At 46.9% G+C, this 20,189-nt stretch overlaps 1 protein-coding gene and 1 long non-coding RNA gene across 6 annotated transcripts in view; one reads left to right on the top strand and one right to left on the bottom strand.

The window, feature by feature from the left end:
- Positions 1 to 2,874: 2,874 nt before the first annotated feature.
- Positions 2,875 to 20,149, bottom strand: LOC142023418 (uncharacterized). 3 transcript variants are annotated; one of them, XR_012648232.1, is made up of 6 exons: positions 20,068 to 20,149; positions 14,249 to 14,340; positions 13,494 to 13,618; positions 5,904 to 6,104; positions 5,706 to 5,798; positions 2,875 to 3,652 (listed from the first exon to the last, which is right to left on the bottom strand). It is a non-coding gene; the product is annotated as an uncharacterized LOC142023418 (long non-coding RNA). The 3 variants fall into 3 exon arrangements; XR_012648231.1 differs by lacking the exon at positions 20,068 to 20,149 and adding an exon at positions 19,260 to 19,374; XR_012648230.1 differs by lacking the exon at positions 20,068 to 20,149 and adding an exon at positions 17,122 to 17,168.
- Positions 19,947 to 20,189, top strand: part of TEX2 (testis expressed 2) — a 148,945-nt gene continuing 148,702 nt past the window's right edge. For 2 of the 3 annotated variants that reach the window (XM_075014286.1, XM_075014288.1), the window contains exon 1: positions 19,947 to 20,084. The gene's annotated coding sequence lies outside the window, so the exon portion shown is untranslated. The remainder of the gene's footprint in view (positions 20,085 to 20,189) is intronic. The other variant, XM_075014285.1, reaches the window with a different exon arrangement.

Below are 20,189 nucleotides of genomic sequence, written 5' to 3'. Positions count from 1 at the left end.
GGGTGGTAGGGCCTGTTATAATCTATCTAAATTAACACCTGGGCTAAAGGCATTAACTTAACCAAATCACTTGACATAGTGTTAAACAAGATTTGGGATGAGGCACACAGTGATCTGAGCCTGTGCCGTTCCATGGCAAACATGGGGTTAAAAGTCATTTAAACCTTTTATTAAAGATTAAAAAAAGAAGGGAAAAGTAAAACATCTTAAATGCGAAGTATTAAAGAATGTTTTCACTTTCAACGCTGCCCCTATTCCCTTTTTCTTTAGCTGACGAAATTTGTTAGACTGGAAAAAAAACAAACCCTTTGACAGTCTCTTAGGCTGTGTCTAACCTTGCAATCCTCTTTTGAAAGAGATATGCAAATGAGGGAAACGGAAACTGCAAATGAGGTGCAGATTTGCATATCTGGCACTTCACTTGCATATTCTTATTTCGAAATAGCTTCTTTCGAAAGAAGAAAACCAGTGCAGACGCTGCTCTTTCGAAAGCAAACCCCATCTTCGAAAGAATCCTTCTTCCCATAAAAAAGGGAAGAAGGAAAGAGCAGCGTCTACACTGGTTTTCTTCTTTCGAAAGAAGCTATTTCGAAATAAGAATCTGCAACTTAGGTGCCAGATAGGCAAACCTGCTATGCATTTGCATTGTCGATTTCCCTCATTCGCATACCTCTTTTGAAAAAGGAATGCAAGTGTAGACACAGCCTTAGGGAACATCAAAGACGGTAATAAACAGAGGTGATGGGTGCAGGGATTCTCGGGAAGGCACCAGCCACATGTCCCTGCCCTGCCCCTGCTCTGCCCATGACCCTCCTCTAACACACCCCTGCTCTGCCCTGCCAGCTTCTTCCCAGCGCTGTGCTGCTTCCGATGTCTGCAGGGCCGTCCCCTCCCTGGCACGGTGCAGCCTATGAGTACCATGAGCTAGGAAACTTGCACTCTATCAGGCTGTGAGGTCCCTGCACTCACCGGAAGTGGTGCAACACTGACAGTGAGTATGGAGGGCAGCGGGTGGCAATGCCGGGGTGCATGTGTCCCCTGTGGACCTCCCATGCCTCTCCTCTGTTAACAACTGTCCTTTTGGGGAAATGAGAAGCTAGTTGAGATGGGCTAGCACTACTGTTGGAAATATCCAACCCCATTTCACGCTAGTGGGTGTTTGGGATTCAGCTGGAGCCGGTAATGGTGGCAAAGTCATCTGGGTCCCTCTGTCTGGCCTGGTCTCTTCTAGACATTTCTCGGAATCAGGACGAAGGCCCAGAGTCCCCGGAGATGGTGAGAGTGGAAGCCATGGTGAAACTCACTCCATGAACCGATTTTTCTGTCCAAAATCACTTTCTTTAAGGACAAGCAAAAGACTTGTCAGAGGCATAACCCTTTCCCTCGTTATTTTGTACCTCAATTAGGTCTAGGGTTTGGCATGCCAGTTTTGGTTCACTGATTCCCTTTTCTGATATATCAGGAATGATCTTGACACAGTCCTTGAATTGTATCAGGAGGCCTTTTTGTTTGGGCTAGTGGCTCCGTCTCCCTTTTGTGTCTCTTCCCATCAACGTGGTTGCACTAGATTATTGTGGTAACTTATGAACCTACACTCACTTCTTTGTAGCTGAGCTCAGAGGGAAAATTTGGTAGGCCCAGTTTTCACAACAGGTCCACCAATCCCCAACATGACCCTAGTCCTGGTGGTGTGGCCCCGTTAAGCTCTGGCAGCCAAGGCAGGGGGTACCCGCCCCAGGGAAACCTACTGCAGCATTACCACGGGCCTGTGTGGTAGGGCAGGGAAGGTGTTAAAACCCAGCTCTAGGAGGGGGCTCAGGAGCCAGCAGCTGAGGCAATTAGCTCCCAATGAGAGCCTCCCAGAAAGCTGTATAAAATAGGAGCTGGAGGAAAAGGCACACTCTCCTCTAGGTGTACAGCAGGAGGGACCTAACTGCCGAGGAAGCTATGGGGGTTTCCTAACACAGAGCAGGGCTGGGAGAAAGACACATGGAACTGGAAGATCCCTGACCCGGTCTCACTTCTGGGCTGCAGAGCCTGAGACAAGGCCTGAGTGTGCTAGGGCTTCGGCGGGGGGGGGGGGGGGCAGGAGAAGGTAGTAGGTCCACAACCCCCTTGCCAATGGTGAGTGGCCATTTCAGACTGCAGTTTGCCCCTGAGGTAAGGGACTAGATGATGACTGGCAGTGGATCACTGAGGCAAGGTTTGGGGTCCCTAGGAGGGGAAGACCCCAGAGAGTGGGGGCAGTGTGGCAGGCCAGTGCTCTGCGGGAGGGGCACTGTTGTCTGGGAGTGACACAATCCTGATATAGGTTGGTAGAGAAGAGAAGGCAGGTAACAGGGGGTGAGACACCAGCCAGAAGAGGGCACTCCAGAGGCTGAAGAGCTAATTCCTGAGTGACCAGCAGGAGGCGCCACAGCAGTGCCATTACGGTTAAGTACCAGGCCTAACCCTCTGCATTCACCTGTAGCCTTGAGACTATGGCATGGCTGGTCTCCAGGCTGCAGGGAATGAAGGGCCAAGTGCAGGGGGTGGGTGTCTTGGAGACAGGGGCTTAAATGTGATCCTGGTCTTTGCCTGAAGTTCTTAAAAATTCTCCGCATATGGCCCTACTGTTGCTACCCGACAGGGAGAACTTGGTAGCAATACGGCAGCACCCCTCATTGATACATGACTGACTTCCCCTGCTGCTCATTTCGTTTTTTCCTCTTGTGCTTATTTGTGCAACACTGCACTGCAACCCCTATTCTAAGTCCGCATATAATAAAAGAAGTAAGATATGAATATTGTGGGGCAGTGATGCATAGTTATCCTGGATTGAAAAAAAGTCGTTAAGCCTCAGGTCAGTAAAATAACCAGCTGGAATTTAATGAAGTAATATTTTATATGTCTGTGCACAGAGCTTTTGGCTCCCAGGGCTTTACAAATCAAATAGATGGACTGAGGATGTGGTGCAGTTTTGGCCCAGATCTGGGCTTTGGAAAATTATTGCGCTCTGGACTTTGCCTCATTTCTTGTCCCAGGCAGGAGCCAGGCGTGAAATCTGTATGTAACCCCTCCTGTTCACTAGCCACTGTGAGGTTAATCAGCATAGGGGAAGCCTTGCAATTTCTTACACAACTTGGGAGACTAGGCCTGAGGCTCCTCGGTGTGCTCTGCGTCATGTGTTTACCTCAGCCCAGACCCACTCAGACAAACCACCAAGAACAGCCTTTATTCTGTAGAAAAATACAGAAGAGGTCACAGTTCAGCAGTCCAGTGCCTCTGCCTGCAGCCTGCGTACTGCTTCAGCTCAGTTTTCGCTGAGACCCTGCTGCGGGCTGGGTGCACATCCTGGCAGGAACTAGGGTGTTCTCCCAGCACGCTGCAGTTTGTAGTCCACAACATGTAGTTCCCCGGGCTGGGGCTGAAATGCACTGGTCCTTGGGCTACATGTACATAGAGGCAGGTTGAGATTCTGAATGGCCCTTGAACATAGGTGGCAAGTTATATGGGCTCCTGGTGCCCTAGGGTTTCGTGCTCAGCTCCAGCAGTGTTCAGAGACCTGGGTTTTCCAGAGTTTGAAAGTCCTTCATGCAGAGCTGCAAAGGATGGGCCAATGATCAATGCCTGAGGCAGCAGGTTCACAGTAGGTGATCCCTGGCTTCTCTACCTGTGCCACAGAGGGGAGAAGATGTGACAAGATCAGCAGCTCCCCTCTCCCAGCCAACCCCAGGAGTGACCACAAAGGGGGCTTCCTGTAGAGCAAGAGGAGAGGTTAGACCAGGGATCAGCAACCAAAATAGCAAGAAAAGCCTTTTTTTTTTTTTTCGAATTCAGTTCAATAATTCAAGAGCTGCGATGCATGTGAATACAAGACAGTCCTTAGTAAATAACATTAAACCATACCTTTTGTAACTCTCTGTTTTAAGAATAGTGCACATACAATTTGCAATGCGATACGTGTTTATTGCAGGACATTCACAAATTTTTTACATCTTCTATTTCCTCACATTTTAGAGGTGTGTGTTTGTACCACTGTCTTCCTGACTTTCACTCCCCAACCTACTTTAATCCTGACAGTTTTACTTCATGTTTATTTCAGTTTTTTCTTAAAATGTGTGTTGCCCTTCACAGCAGGAATGCCGTAAGCTTCCTTTTCCTTTTCCAAATCAAGACTTTATTAGCAACATGAGCAAAACAGATACACTATCGGATCCCACAGTGCACTGCACATATTATTGGGGGAGTTATCCAATGTTTTGAGATCACATATTGTTTGCTATTTAGATATGAGCTGTTCGTTGTTGGGCTTTTGGACATTCACCATTTATTGAAAATAACTAGGAGGGGTTTTTTGGTTTTGTTTTACTTTGCAGTTGTAACATTGGAAACCACAAAGTCCATAAACAGCCTCATGTGGCTCTGGAGCCACAGGTTGCAGACCCCGGGCTAGACCTCGCACCTGGCCAGCTGCCTGAGGGGATTTCTTAGGTGAGTGTCTTGCACAGGGCTGGCCTTTGAGAAAATGGCACCCTGGGCAAATTTGCCTTTTGGTGACCCTGGTACCCATGGTCATGTTGCCCCTCATTTCCCTGGTCTCCTCTTGGCTACCCACACTTGTCCAATCCCTGCACCTTCATCTTAGCACTATGCCGCCCTTGCTCTTAATACCTGCACCTTCCTCCTGTGCCCCAACCTCTGCACTGTGTCCCTTCACTGCTGTCCGTTGCACCTGCTGCAGCCCTAACTTCTGCACCCCCTCCTGCAACCACATGGGGGACCTGACCCACCTGGATGCACAAAACAGCTGGCATTGCATCTTCTTCCTACACTGGACAGCTGCTCCTTCACCTCGGGCAGCTCCAGGGGGTGCACAAGGAAAGGGAGGAGAACACAGCTGTTGATGTCTCAGCACAGTGCAGGTGGGGAAGTGACCTGAGGGTAGGGAGCCCTGGGGTTATGCATTGGGGGAGGGAGAGAGGGACTCTTTCCAGTGCATGTTAACTTTATTTTTAAAATATGCTAACATGAACTGCCAAGCTCTGTGTGTGTGTGTGTGTGTGTGTGCGCGTGTGTGTGGGCTGCGGGGGTGGGACTTGGAATCATTCTGGGCACCACCACCAATTATACACGCCTGCCGCCCCTCCCCCACCAAAGTTCAATGGTGTTTGGATCTGGTTTGTCATTAGTTCCGATGAACTGAGGGCCAGGCGCTTTTCCACAGGAGGGCCCTGTGTCATAACAGAAGGCTCGACTACCCTTCATCTGCTTTCAGGGCTGGCTTGTTGTTTGTGCCTGCGCAATGAATGTAGATCCATGCCTGCTACAGGACTCTTTGCAATTGCATTTGTCATCAGGTGCGCACACACACAGCTTTGGTGTCCCATGCTGCTGCGGGATGTGTCTGAAAGGAGCAGTTCCCAATCAGAAAGTGGTGTACTGGTGGACTGTGGAGCAGTTGACTGTTGCGCAGATAAAGGAAAAAGCACAGAGCGGGTAGAGGGAAAGCAAAGTCACGCAGGGTTGTCATGCAAACCTCAATCTCTTCTCCCCAACTTTGCACTTGTTTATACTATAGAATTGGCTAGAAACTGACGAGGAAAGAGTAACCTGGCATTATATCGCATCGCTCTTTTTTCCCCCAGCACATTCCTCCAGCTGTCTTTTCGGTTGTACAAAACCCAGGGGCTCATTTGCCTCATTTAGAAAAGGGTCTGACTCACCACAGCAGGAGCCCTGATGTTTTTCTGCTACGCTGTCATGGTGCAGTTGTGCTGGATCCAGTGCAATTATGGACCGTGGCAGCCCTGCTGCTCCTAGAAAGGTTACAGCTAATTATGGCAGAGAATGGCATTCCTGGCACTTCTGTAAAGGTCATTTAAAAATGATTCCAGCAGCACTCAGCTTTGAAGTCACACTACCTGGAACTCTATGGAGGCTTTGTTGCCATTTGCTGCTTCTGACAATGATCTGTCTTGTTTACTTCTTCAGTCTTCTTCTGCATTTGCAACCTCGAGTTCCCTCTGTACCACCTCGCAGATTAACAGTTACCGGGCACAGGTACAATTCCTGTACAGATGCTCATCTCTGCCCAACCTCCAAGGGTTTAACATGTTGACATGCTGAATGAAGGGTCATGAGGACAGAAAGAAAAGAAATAATAATGGTAATGGGAGGCAACCAAGACCCTAGCATGGGCGGAAAGCAGAGGTAGGGAAAGTGTCCAAAAAGTTACTTGAGTAAAAGTACAACTACTTTGGAGGGAAATGTCATTTGGTAAAAGTTGAGGTGCCCTTGTGGGAAACTACTTGAGTAAAAGTACAAAAGTATCACATCTTAATTGTACTCAGATATCCAGAGGTGAAGAAATAGCCATCCTATGAGTACTTCTGGATACCCGAGTACAATCAAGATGTGACAATTTTGCACTTTTACTCAAGTTGTTGTCCGGATTGACCGCTTGGTTTTTACTTAATTACATGTTCTCCCAAAGTAGTTGTTTACTCAAGTAACGTTTGGGGAACCTTTCCTACCTCTGAGGGAAAGGGAACATCAGGCAAAGGGGAGCATTGGGGGTGCATTCAGAGCATCTTGAAATGAGGGAGAGATGAGGCCCTGGAGACGCACGCAGCCCCTGGAGTAGGAGCCACATGCAGAGGTGCTGCCCTGCAGTGCAAGCATGGGGAACCCTGGTAGGGTAGATCAGGGGAATGAGGAGCACTCAAACACTGACCTAGTGGGAGAGGAGAGCAGGCAGAGCCCCTGGCAAGGACCTACTGAAGGGCGGGGGGGGAGGGAGGAGGGAGTTGTAGGAAGACTTTGAAATGGAGGAGGGAGGGATGGAGGGGAGCACACAGGGGGTGGGAGAGGTGAGGCATTCAGGAAGGTGCAAGGCGTCCCTTATGTGCACAGAGAGCGTGGCCCTGTGAAGAGTGTGACCCTTAAGTTAAAGGGCCAACGAAGCAGCACTGGCACACTAATGACTACTCAAGCTAATGGGGTGTGCCATTAAGCCCTCCATGGTCCTTTGTCTTTCCAGCTCTGAGGGACTGTTATGGGTCCCAGACACCCGTAACGTGAGACTGAAATGACCTGAGTGCAGTGTGTGTGTGTGTGTGTATTCCACAGCTCCTTCTGGAACAGTGAATTCACCCATAAATTTAAATTAATGACTGATTTAGCAGGTAAGAGGGCAAGACTCTTGCTCTTTAATTAGAGCCTTTCCTGTGCTTTGCTAATAACAATCCAAACTATCTGATGTTGTTGTTGCAGATTTCTGATATACCGTGTGTTGGGAGCATTTAAAAGAGTGAGTGCTACTTTAGCCTCTGCAGCTACTGTATTTTATCGAGATTGCACCATAAAGTGCTCAGAAGCTCGCTGGGTATTACTTGCAATTGTTTCTGCAAAAGGAAGGGTATTGACTTCTCCATCATGTACGGATCAAATTTCAGCCTCTGAGAGCTTTGTGTAACTGCCAGGTTGGGAGCATCGGACTCCAGCTAGCTGCTCCTGCACCCTTCAGATGACTTTGGCAGTGCACACTTGGCTACACTGTGCATCATCCAGGATCACCTCCCTGGGAGAGATGGATGGCATGACAGAGAGGTAAGCACCAGCTATGTCACTGGCTTAGAGTCTGCATTAGGGATGAAACAGGATGATTTGGAAGAACTCCAGGAGGATTTTACGAGTCTGATTCTGCCCTCGAACACATCTGTGACAACTCTGGGCTCAGTGGGAACCCTCAGGCTGCTTTGGTTTAGCTATGTTGGCACAAGAGGGCCAAGAAGGTCCCACTGAAGGAATAGCTCTGCTGTAGGATGTGTGGATGGCCAGAGCAGGGTTATGCTAGTTGAGCTGCCACCCTGCAGTATCTCCCAAGTACCAGGGTAATGCCACGGGCATGGTGGGAGAGAGAGGAGCCATAGTAGGGGGTTTTCCTACCCCACCCCAGCTCTTCTCAGCTTCCCTAACCTATGGGGGAGCTGAATAGCCACTGGGAAGGGGAAGCCCAAGCTGTCTTCACTCATCTCTGCCCCAGCAATCAGGATTACAGGACCCTCCACTGAAGAATGACAGCTGGCTACCTGAACTTGTCCAGCAAATCTGTCAATGAAGAAGTCAATTCATCTAACTGGAAATGATTTGGGGAAGTTGAAGGCTGCTATCAAATCCCCCCTAACTCTTCTCTTCTCTTTTTGGGTTAAAAAACCCAAATCCCTCAGCCTCTCCTTATAGGTCATGCGCTCCAGCCCCCTAATCATTTTTATTGCCCACCACTGGACCCTCTCCAATTCATCCACACACTTGCTATTGTGGGGGTGGGGGGCAGAACTGGAGGAAATACTCCAGGTGTGGCCTCACCAGTGCAAAATAGAAGGAAATAATAACTTCTCTAGAGCTGCTGGAAATGCTCCTCCTAATGCATCCCAATAGCCTTCTAAGCTACAAGGGCACACAGTTGACTCTTATCCAGGCTCTTATCCACTGTAATCCCCAGGTCCTTTTCTGCTGTACTGCTACTTAACCAGTTGGTCACCAGCCAGTAACAATGCTTGGGATTTTTCTGTCCCAAGAGCAGGATTCTGTACCTGTCCTGGTTGAACCGCATCAGACTTCTTTTGTTTCCTGCTGAATCGGGCCAAAAGCCCATTTCTAAACATTGTAGTTTCCTGCAAACCAGAAATTCTGAGCTGTGGCCAGCTCCCTTCGAGTGACGACCTTGTGACACCTGTGCAACCCAGTTTGGCTTTCAGAGCAAGAGGTCACTGACTGCGCTTGGTCCTAAATTTTGTTGATGATGCAAACAAAAGGACAGAATTCAGCTGCCACTCATGACTGTGCTGTCTCCACGGGGCTCCAGCCCTTATGATCACCAAAGCAAACTGATGTGACAATTTCTGAATACAGGCAGGGAACCAATGTGCTGAGTCAGAGGGGACCACTTCTGTAGAGAAACTTGATAAAAGTAGAGCTCCATGCTAGTAATTAGACTAGAAAGCAAAAGACTTGGAGACATGCAAAGATGAAAGGATCAATCTTCAGCTGAGCTTTGGAGAAGGAAAGACAGGGTCTGCAGCAGGCCCACTGATGGGTAGCGGGGAAAAGAGGCAGTTGACCCAGAGACCAGAGCTCTGGGCCCCTTTGAACTGCCATGGCGGCTCTGAGGTGGGGGAGGGCCAGCACTGTGATCTGAGTGGTGCTAAGAGCTAACTGTCCTGGGCCCTGCCCCTCCTGTATTTTGCCCCGCACCTTCTGGGAGTGCAGAGTCATTCGCCCCTGCACCTGGCCCCTCTGTCTGCAGAGGAGATAGAGTGACAGGCAGAGCAAAGGCCAAAGCTTAACAAGAATAAAGGCAGTTCTGCGTTGTTGAGCCCCGTAACACAGTCTCTGATGGGTTAAAAGTGTTCAGAAGGAATTTGGAGCTTGATTCTGGAAAAAATAAGGTGGAAGGGGGAGCCAGTGGTGTTCCTTGAGGTGGGTTTTTTTCTGCACATTTCAGAAGAACAGCAGTACCATGCAGTTGCTGGAGAGCTGGGGCTAGTGGGAAAGAGAAAGATACCTCCTCTCACTTTGACTAATGTAAGGACATTGGTGAGAATCAGCAGAGGTCTAATTGAGACAGCGATCTGTGTAGGAGCTGTGATGGGCAGAAGGGTGTGAGAGGAGCAGAGTTCAGCTTCTAGGACGACAATCAAAGTGGGAGGTAAGAGCCAGAAGGGCCAGCTGTCAAGGATGTTCTCCTCGCACAAATGAAGTGTTTCTTTCTTGGAGACCTTTAACTGACAGGAGGAAGAAAGGCTCAGACACACATGGTTAAAGGTGAGAGTTATTCAGTAAACTCCTACTCTCTCCACACATAATTAACACCAGCTGCAGCAACAGGAAGCAAGAGCTTGAAAGTGTTTGCCAGAATGACACGTACACGGTGAAGCACTGTGGCAAATTACAGCTGGAAACAGAAAAAATGAAAAAGGTACACGCACAGAGAGCCAACTGCACACCTCCCTGACTCACCCAGCACACTGGAGTTCTCCAATTCACTTCAGAGGTTCGAAGGATAACCAAAGGCTTCCAACTGTATCTGAATGGAAGCCAAGCGTTCTTAAAAGCACCTGTAACCCATGCATGTGGGCAAACTTCCCTCCTGCCAAGTGTGAGCACTAAGGGGCTCTGAACTGTGAAATTCTGATCTGAGGCTCTTAATGCTTTACAGTAACAGAGAGAAAGCCATGCTAGTCTTTCTACTATGAAAACAAAAAAGCAGTCCAGTAGCACGTTAAAGATTAACAAAATAATTTATTAGGTGATGAGCTTTCGTGGGACAGGCCCACTTCTCCTTCAGATCGTAGCCATACCAGAACAGACTGGATATTTAAGGCACAGAGAACCAAAAATAGTAATCAAGGTTGACAAATCAGAAAAATAGTATCAAGGTGAGCAAATCGGAGAGTAGAGGGGCAGAAGCGGGGGCGGGTGAAGTCAAGAATTAGATTAAGCAAAGTATACAAAAGAGCCCCTATAATGACCTAAAAAATTCCCATCACTGGTCAAACCACCTGTTAATGTGTCAAATTTGAATATAAAAAAGAGTTCAGCAGCCTCTCTTTCCAATCTATTGTGACAATTCCTCTTCAGTAAGACGCAAACCTTCAGGTCATTAACAGAATGGCCCATTCCATTAAAATGCTGGCTGACCAGTTTGTAGATCAGGAGTGTTTTTATGTCTGTTTTGTGCCCTGACAGAGACCAAAAACTACAAGATCTTTACCAAATATTCTTAAACCTGAATTACCCACCAGGAGAAATAAAAAAACAAACCGACAGGGCCAGACAAATACCCAGAGACCACCTACTCCAAGATCGGCCCAAAAAAGCCAAGAACAGAACACCGCTGGTCATCATCTACAGCCCCCACTCAAACCACTGCAATGCATTATTAAAGACCTACAACCTGTCCTTAATCAGGATGCCACACTCCAGAAGGCCCTAGGTGACAGGCCTGTTCTCTCCTACCGACAACCTCCCAACCTTATGAGGATTCTAACCAACAATCACAGTCTATACCGCAGGAACACCAGTCCTGGAACTTCTCCTTGCAACAAAGCCCACTGCCAGCTTTGTCCACACATCTATTCTGGAGATGCCATCACTGGACCTAACCAGCTTATTCACAGAATCATGGGCACATTCTCATGGTCCTCAACTAACATCATCTATGCCATCATGTGCCAACGATGCCCAGATGCTTTATATATTGGACAGACTTCAAACTCTCTGAGACAAAGAATTAATGGGCACGAAACAGACATAAAAACACTTCTGATCCACAAACCGGTCAGCCAGCATTTTAATGGAATGGGCCATTCTGTTAATGACCTGAAGGTTTGCATCTTACTGAAGGGGAATTTTCACCATTGATTGGAAAGAGAGGCTGCTGAACTCTCTTTTATATTCAAATTTGACACATTAACACGTGGTCTGAACCAGGATGGGAATATTTTAAGTCATTATAGGGGCGCTCTTGCATACTTGGCTTAATCTAATTCTTGCCTCCCCCTCACCTTCTGCCACTCTACTCTCTGATTTGCTCACCTTGATAATATTTTTCTGATTTGTCAACCTTGATTACTATTTTTGGCTCTCTGTGCCTTAAATATCCAGTCTGTTCTTGTATGGCTACGATCTGAAGAAGTGGGTCTGTCCCATGAAAGCTCATCACCTAATAAATTATTTAGTTAGTCTTTAAAGTGCTACTGGACTGCTTTTTTGTTTTCAATGCTTTACAGGTATGAATTAAACCTCACCAGGCCCTCTATAAATTAGATAAATAGAAGCCCCATTTTAAAGCTACTTTAGACACAGAGATTGGATCAATTTTTTTCCCCAAAAATGGCGTCTGAGGCTATGTCTAGATTAGGGAAAGAAAGTCAATTGCAGATGTGTCGATTCCAGCTACACAATTGCCACAGCTATAATTGTGCAGCTGGAATCCGTGCATCTGTAATCGACCTATCTGGCTGTCCTCACTGAAGAATGTTGACGGGAAGGTTTCTCCCATCAATCTCCCTTATTCCTTGCATCTCACAAGTACAAGGGTCGATGCTGGCTCCTGATAGGTTGATTTAGATGGGGTTGATTCTGCTTTAGGTAGGGGGCTGGACTAGATGACCTCCTCCTGAGGTCCCTTCCAGCCTTAGAATTCTATGATTCTATGATTTCACACATCCCTGATCAGGTTGATCTTCGGGTAGTGTAGACATAGTCGGATGTTGGTTGCCCTTCAAATGCAACAGTTAAGACTCAATGTATGACTGAAGACTTCCAGATGTGTTCTTTCTTGGAACTGTTTAACATTTACCTGGTGAATCAGAGAATTGTAGGATGGGAAGGGACCATGCTAGGTCATCTAGTTCTATCCCCTGAACTCACGGCAGGAATGCCAAGCTCTATTCTACTCTCTTGTCTTTTTATAGGATGGATGGAAAATAACATTATCCAGCCAAATGATCTGATCTGTTTCGCAGAGGATTGCCTCACTCAAGAATTACTTGTGCTGTTAAATGCAAAGAGACAGTCTCCCACTCACGTCTTTGCTACACGCCCATCTTCATTGTGCAAGGCTTGCTATGTTTCCATTACTCATAGGTCATATTTCCCCTCCTCTAGTGCTTCTTTGAATGCAGTGATTTCTATGGAATTACCCCTGATTTATGCTGAGAATCAGACTCATAGTTTGGAGGAGATCCCATTGAATCCTGTTGTGAGGATCAGTTTGGAAAGTCCCATTATCATTCCTTGTATCACTTATGTTCACCCTATCCCTAGACTCTCTATCTCTGACAAAGGTGTGCAGATAAGGTTCCATCAGGCAATGACACAGCCAGTTCTGTGAGGCAGTTTAATGTTAAGGCAGGTCAGTCAGTTTATATGGCTCTCTGACATTCACAGTTGGTGGAATTCTTCACCTAGAGCTGAGTGACAGCTTTTTTGAGATGCTTAAACCACTCGGGATTCCATCTGAAATCAGTAGTGCAGACTAGTGTTCCCTGTAAGCTGAGCACATGGGGAGCCACCCAGGAGAGAGTCAGGTGTTGCCTAGCTGATTAGCAGAATGCCTACAGCTGGCAGCAGGTGTTTCTACTTGTGGTGCACCTCTGCACATGCAATTTATTTTGCACAAAGATGGAGAAAATTAGGAGGACCAATGATGGAAGAAGGCACGATGATTGTGAAAATCATGCCAATGATGCTTTCAGTGTGACCTTGGGTGGGCTAGACTTCACTACCCTTCTCCAGTGCCTAAAAAAAGCCTACTCCCACAGCCGCACATACAGTACCAGAGACCCAGAGTTCAGTCTGTAAGGAGTTTCAGCAAGGACTGCCCAGTCTCAGCCTCCCCACATTCCCTACATGTATTTAAGGCCATGCCTACATTACCTGGAAGACTGACCCGCTCACCATCCTCAAGTGCCATAGCTAGAACTGTGTATCTGCAATTGACTTACCTGCCTAGTGTAGACCAAGCCTCAAACACTGTGGTGACCCATGAAAGGGTAGATTGTTAAAGTTCTGCAGGAGCATCTTTGGTTAGCGGGGGTGTCACAGCTGATTCTCCACCCTGGCACTTTGACTGCAGGTAAAGGGGAGCCGGCTAGTCAAATCAAACACTGCTAGACCCTGTCTCTGCAGTTCCCAGAGACAGAAAAGTTTTCCTGATTTCAGTTTGCCCTGAAGTCAATCAGTAGCTGCCACCCCCAAGTGTACAAAATCCCCCTTTGAGGAAAGAAATCACTTGGAATCTCTTCCCTGAGGACAATCCCACTCACCCACCCTCCCTGCGAATCCCTTTTCCCAAGGAGTTGGAAAGAAATAATAAGAGCTCCTCCCTCTGCCGCGCTCAAAAAATATGCAGGGAGCTGTGAGCTCTCCGGTAACATGTCCATAACCAGGGTTCATAGTTTTAAGACCCTGTAGGACATAAAGGATCAACTAGTACTTGTTAAAAAAGAAAAAGCACTTTTATTTTTAGAACAAAACTATCTTTGCAAGCATTATACATGGTTTAAAACACAAATTAAAGCAAAACAAAGGGATTTTTCTCTGGCTCAGATTCTGGGTGACCCATAGAGGGGTAGATTGTTAAAGTTCAGCAGGAGCAAACAACAAAGAAACAAATAACCAGCTCAGACATACTTCCCAAACCCCCAAACAATGAAAACAATAAACTTTACGTGAGTACCGAAACATTTTTCCTACTCACAAATTTTGATGAGCCCAGGGGATCTGTTCTGGAAGAGCTCATGTCTCCCCTCTGTCCCAGAGAAGTCCCCCTCTTTTCTCTGCTCTTGTTTTCTGAAAAAAAAGTGCTATGATTAAGTTTCAGGTTTGAATTTTCCTGTTTGCTCCTATTGGCTTTTTGCTACCTTCCTCCAAGTTCCCTCCCCGAGAGGCAAGTCAGTTTAACCCTTTCCTAGCTCTCCAGGTAAGTTAGGTATTCCTTTGCAGCTCCCACTTATAACAGGGGTAACTAATCAACACTAGCTCGATCTTCACTGGGCCACATAATGAGGATGATAAGTCTATTGGCGCCTTGGCTAACAGAGGTGTGACTTTTAGTTCAACCAGTAGCGGCTCATGCTTAAGATACAGTAGTTCTAGGTTTTGCTCTTTGCTGTCAACAATCATTCCAGGGGCGTGATGTAATACAGCAAATATTCAGCCTTGGGAAGCCATACAGTAGTGTTAGCTTGAGGTAGGCAAGGTTCTGGTGGGAGACAGTAAACTAAGTGTCAGCAACCTCCAGCACACATGCCAAGAGTGACACGTGAGCCAATTTTCATCGTCATGTGAAGTGGGAGCTCAGCCACCCACCTCCCCCATGCAGCCAGGAGCTTGCTCAAAGCCAGGCTGCCAGTGGATTAGCAAAAGACCAGCTCATGCTACCAACTACCACCTAAATGGTAAAGCTAGAGTGACCATATCTCCCCAGGCCAAATATGGGACAAGGGGGAATGATGCTGTCCCAGCCAAATTGGGACGGACGGTCACCCAATTTGGGAGTCAGGTGGTGGCTGCCCTGTGGGGGCTGCCACCCTGCTAGGGGGATGCAAGGGGCAGCTGCAGCTCTCGGCTGCTCCATGACTTGGGGCATCAGGAACGGGGCTGCCACCTGCGAGTGAATCTCCAAGCTTCCACTAGCTGAGGGAAACCAGGTGGGAGCCACACCAATGCGGCTCCTGGCTCCCACCAGCTGGGGAAAGCCAGGTGTCACCTGTGCCACCACATGGGTCCAGCTCCCCTAGCTGAGGAGACAGAACCAGAGGCAGACACCTGCACTGTAAAAGTGTGGAATTTGGGGCAATTAGCTCCTTTGGCAAAATAAATTGGGACATCAGGATGGTGCCCAAAATATGGGGCAGACCTACCCAAAACGGGACAGATGGTCACCCTATGTAAAGCTCTGCATCTTTATTTATTTACTAATGAAGTTGCTGCAAGTAGGATTATTGGTAACTTTAAAAAGTATCACTGGCCCTGGCACCATACATTAGAGGTCAAAAGGTCAAATGTCAACATTCCGCCTTGGAAAGGTTGCTGACCCCTGCTGAGTAGCTCTCGGCAAGGGAGCTGGCAGGCATCTAGCAAATCTGCACTCTGCCCTGGTCTCTGATTAGGAGCAAGTCTAGAAACACAGCAGCTCTCCAGGAACCAAGTAGTGGTGCTCAGCAGAGATTCTTGAGAGAGAGGCTCGCATGCGTGCTGTAGGAGTCACTTGTGCTTTGGGATTGGTGTGTATGAGTAACTAAAATGGGTCACACTTAAAATATATTCAGATTCCACATTGGTAATTTCTTCTACATCAGGAAATCTACCTGCAAGGCCCCAAATATCTGTGACAGCATGGCAACTGGATGACAGTGGTTTCAGAACAGGACACTCCTATCAGAAGAAGGGACAAAACTAGCAACCACTTTAAAGATCCTCAACCCATTTGCTACACAGAGGCTGTGTCTACACTTCCCAAAATTTTGGGGAGTAAGGGCACTTTGAAGTTGCGCGGCTATTTCAAAGTGCCCACGGCTGCACAGCATGCCAACAATTCAAAGTTGCAAACTACTTAGTTGCTGCGGGGAGAATTAGCCTAATGAAGTGCTTCATTAGTATTCTCCAATCAGGCTAATTATTATGGCCCCATCAAAGAAGTGGGAAAGTGTAGATATAACCTGAATGTGTACCCAAAACAAATATACCATCATGCAGTCATTGATTGGAGGCCTTGCTTTTCATTTAAAATATTTAAATGTTGTCTGTATGGACATGGTCTGTGATGTGTTAAAACATTAAAATTAAAAGTCTGAATGATCTTTTTATGGTACCAATTTGTTGCTTTGTCAATACAAAATGAAAAATTTCAGAGTGGAAGCAATGGGGGAGGATTTGATTGTTTAGTTCCCAATTCAGCTAAGCATGTAAGGATTTTTTTATATATATATTTTTATTCATTTAGGAAGTTTTAACAAATTTACAGACCATTACCATGGAAATATCAGGTATGTGCTTGTCATAAAGCAGATGAATAATTCTGTATTTATTGAGCAGAGAATTCAAATAGCTGCTTAAGTCTCAGTGAAGGCCATCAGATGAAAACCTGTTGAAAGTCAAGCTTGTGTTTAAGTGTTTTCCTGAATTAAAATCTTAGTGTAATGTTTTGTTTTTGAGGAATAAACAAATATACTGCAGTGCTTCTCTTATGTCACATTTAGCTTAAAACAAAAAACAAAAAACAATCCACTGGCCTGTTTCAAGCAGTAGGATATATTCCTGCTACAGAACACATGCTGCTAGAAAAATAAAAACCATGATCTTATCTTTAAAGTTTGGAATACCAACATCTGCTGTGTACAATACTATATCTGAGAAAGGAATGCCTTGTACAGTAGGAGATGGGAAAGAGGATACACTTCATATCTTACTTTTATATTAATTTAAATGTGGTATACATTTAAATATTTTTAGTTTTAAAATGAATACTTGAAAATAAACTGAAACCCAAGTAGTGATACCAGCCAATAGCGGTCAGAATATAGACTTTTGTTTTTATAGAAAGGTATGTAAAAATATAATAATAATTACCCCCACACTGTAGTCTTTACTCAACAAGCTATCCTTTTGCATTCGGGGGAACAATCCATTGAATAAGAGCTGTAGGATTTGGCTCTGCAGGATAAATGATGATACAAGATGCAAAGTAGTAGAGAATCAGGCTCTAACACCAGATGCCAGAAAATTATTTCTATCTTAAAATGAACAGCGAAGTTACAAATAACCTGCACATGTATTTCTAGCTTCCACTTCTCTGGATACACGAAGCGGATAAAGCAAGTACAGGAAGAATTCCATAATTATCGAATTTTGAGTGATTATATTTATTCAATTTCTGTATCCTGAGTAAAGTACTCTCAAAATCCTATTACACCTCTTTCTGGTGTAATAACTTTAAGCAATAGCAATAACATTCCCAGCTCAGTAAATCACAAAGCCAGAGACTATGACCTCCTCAGGTCCGTGGCTGAAAATCCAATTCACATTTGTAATGAGCTAAAGTTAGGCTATATTGGAAATAAGGGCCTGTTCTTTTGAGGTGCTAAGCACCCTAAAGTCCTGTTAGCTTCAACAGGAGTTGGGAGTGCTCCTTCTGTTACAGGACGTGTTCAGCATCTTGGAGGATCTGGGTCTGTTTGGTAGTCTTAGTCCTTTTCCTCAGTGTAGCAGGGCCAGGTCTTGCTAGATGCTCAACACCTTCAACTACCATTGATTTCAGTGTGAGTTTTGAGCAGTCAACCTGTAGAAAAGCTGCTAAGCCCCCTGAAGTATTGTCCCCCTTATAAGCAAGTCTCTTTAGAAGGATAACAGGGTAGCCTGGGGAAAGCTTCTGCCACCACTGCCTGGTCTATGGCTAGAGGGGGACGTATGGCCTCATGGTTAAAGATGAGTCAGCACTCTAGGGTTTTGTTCACAAAACTCGCAGATTGTCCACACTAAATATGTGTTCTTTTTGTCGACAGCCTTCTGCCTCTTCCCCATGAGGCATAACACCTTTCTCGACAGAATCTGTCAACAAAAAAGCTGTGTGGATCTTCTGGGGGGCCCTCTGTCGACAGACAGGACTTCTGGGTCACGGGGCAGCCCTGTCTGCTGTGCTTCTGGTCAGTCATTCTGGTGAGAGAGCAGCCAGGCACTCCAGCCACACTCTGTTGACACAGTGGATCAACAGAGTGATCTGCTTTCAGGTGTGGGCACGATCTGTTGACAGAAGTTTTGTCGGAGGATATCTTCAGACAGTAACTTCTGTTGACAGATTGCTGTAGCGTAGACAGCTGGAGGGTAGGAGACGCAGCAATGGGGTTAAATTGAAGGGAGGGGAGGTTTAGGTTGGGCATTAGGAAAACGTCCTATCAGGGTGGTTAAGGACTGAAATAAATTGTCTAGGGAGGGTGTGGATACTGGTACTATTTAAGAGCAGGTTAGATAAACATCTGTCAGGGATGATTTTTAGATGGTGCTTGGTCCTGTCGTGAGTGCAGGGGACTGGACTTGATGACCTCTCAAGGTCTCTTCCACTTCTAATATTCTGTGGTTCGATGATTCCTGCCCTCTGGGGCTCCCTTCCACCCTGTCCAGCTGAGCCAAAAGTTCTCATCTCCCCAGCCAAGGCACAGAGTTGGGGTTACCACCCCCCAGAAGAGCAACACAGACTCTGAACTAGCTCAGCTCTGGTAGGGGTCAGCTATGGGGTGGTTGACAGCATCCAAGGACCCAACCCCCAAATGGGAAAAAAACACCTAAAAATCCATTCTACTCTTTACAGAGTTTTACACAGAGAAAGCTTATTAATTTGCCCTCTTTATTAATAGAAGGGAGAGATGTGCAGTGGTTTTAAGCAAGTGCAAGTGAAAACAGACAGCTCGAAATAAACTATGCCAAAATAGACAAAGCATGCCAACTAATCCCAACACACTAAGAAACTTGATACATGAAAATTTTTACCCTAAACAATTATTCTAATAATCTCTTTCAAAAGCTAAGCAGCCTTCTAGCTTGGGCCCAGTCCTTCCCCGTTATGTTTTAGTTATTTCTAGCACGCATCTTAAATGGTAAACTAGGGGGTCGGGGGAGGAAGGGTTATCTAGCTTCTGGCTCCCCCCTTTATATCATCATGGGAATTATTTGTGCTCAGTTCAATTTTTTTCTTGTCTTGAATGGAATAGTACCTGATCAAAACTGGGTTCCAGCATCAGGTGGCCTGGTCACATGTCCTGGCAGGACCAAGCGCAGTTTGGATTTACAAGAAAAACAAAACTGTTCATGGATGGTTGAGCTGATCACCCAGCCATTAAATTCCTAAAGTATCGCTACTAACTTTTATGAGAATAGCTGGATTAACAAAGCAGGTTCCCATTTAATATTTGTAACTTCAAACACAAGAAAGAGACATGAACTCGAATAGGACATACAGATTCAGCAGATTACGGTTTTTAAAATGAGATGTTACATGATGTACTTTGCATAAAGCATCTTTAGCTATTCATATTCATATGCAATTTTCATAAAGCATGGTGAGGCCATGGCACATCCCATTATACTGGAGCCCAGTTCTCCCCCATACACCCAACTATACTGCAACCCAGTTCACCCTCATACACCCCACTACACTGGATCCCAGTTCATCCCATACGCCCCACTACACGAGAGCCCAGTTCTCCCCAACATACCGGAACCCACTGCCCCCATACACCCCACTGGAGCCCAGTTCCGCTCCTCCCCCCCCCCCCCCACTGGGGCCCAGTTCTCCCCCACTGCGCGGGAGCCCCTCCCGGCGGAGCTCCCCGCGCGCTGCCCCTGTGCCTTTAACAGCCACGCCACCCGCCGCGCCAGGCTAGGCCCAGCCCACCGCCGGGCCTGGATTGGCCGCGCCGCGTCAGGCACAAGCAGCAACGCCGCCGGGGCTAGGGGCTGGCAGCGAGCGAGGAGCCGGGCAGGGCGCCGCCGGAGTCACCCCCGCCCCAGGCAGGGCAGTACCATGAGCCGGCGCTGAGGTAAGCCCCCGGTCCGGCCGCTCCGCCGCCCCCCGCCCTTCCTGCTCCCAGCTGCAGAGCCGTGCGAGCCCGGCAGCCTCCTGGAGGCTCCGGGACTGGGCGAGG

The sequence above is a fragment of the Carettochelys insculpta genome, chromosome 20 (assembly GCF_033958435.1).
Source record: "Carettochelys insculpta isolate YL-2023 chromosome 20, ASM3395843v1, whole genome shotgun sequence".
Taxonomy (NCBI): domain Eukaryota; kingdom Metazoa; phylum Chordata; order Testudines; family Carettochelyidae; genus Carettochelys; species Carettochelys insculpta.
This window is presented reverse-complemented; position numbering and strand designations above follow the sequence as displayed.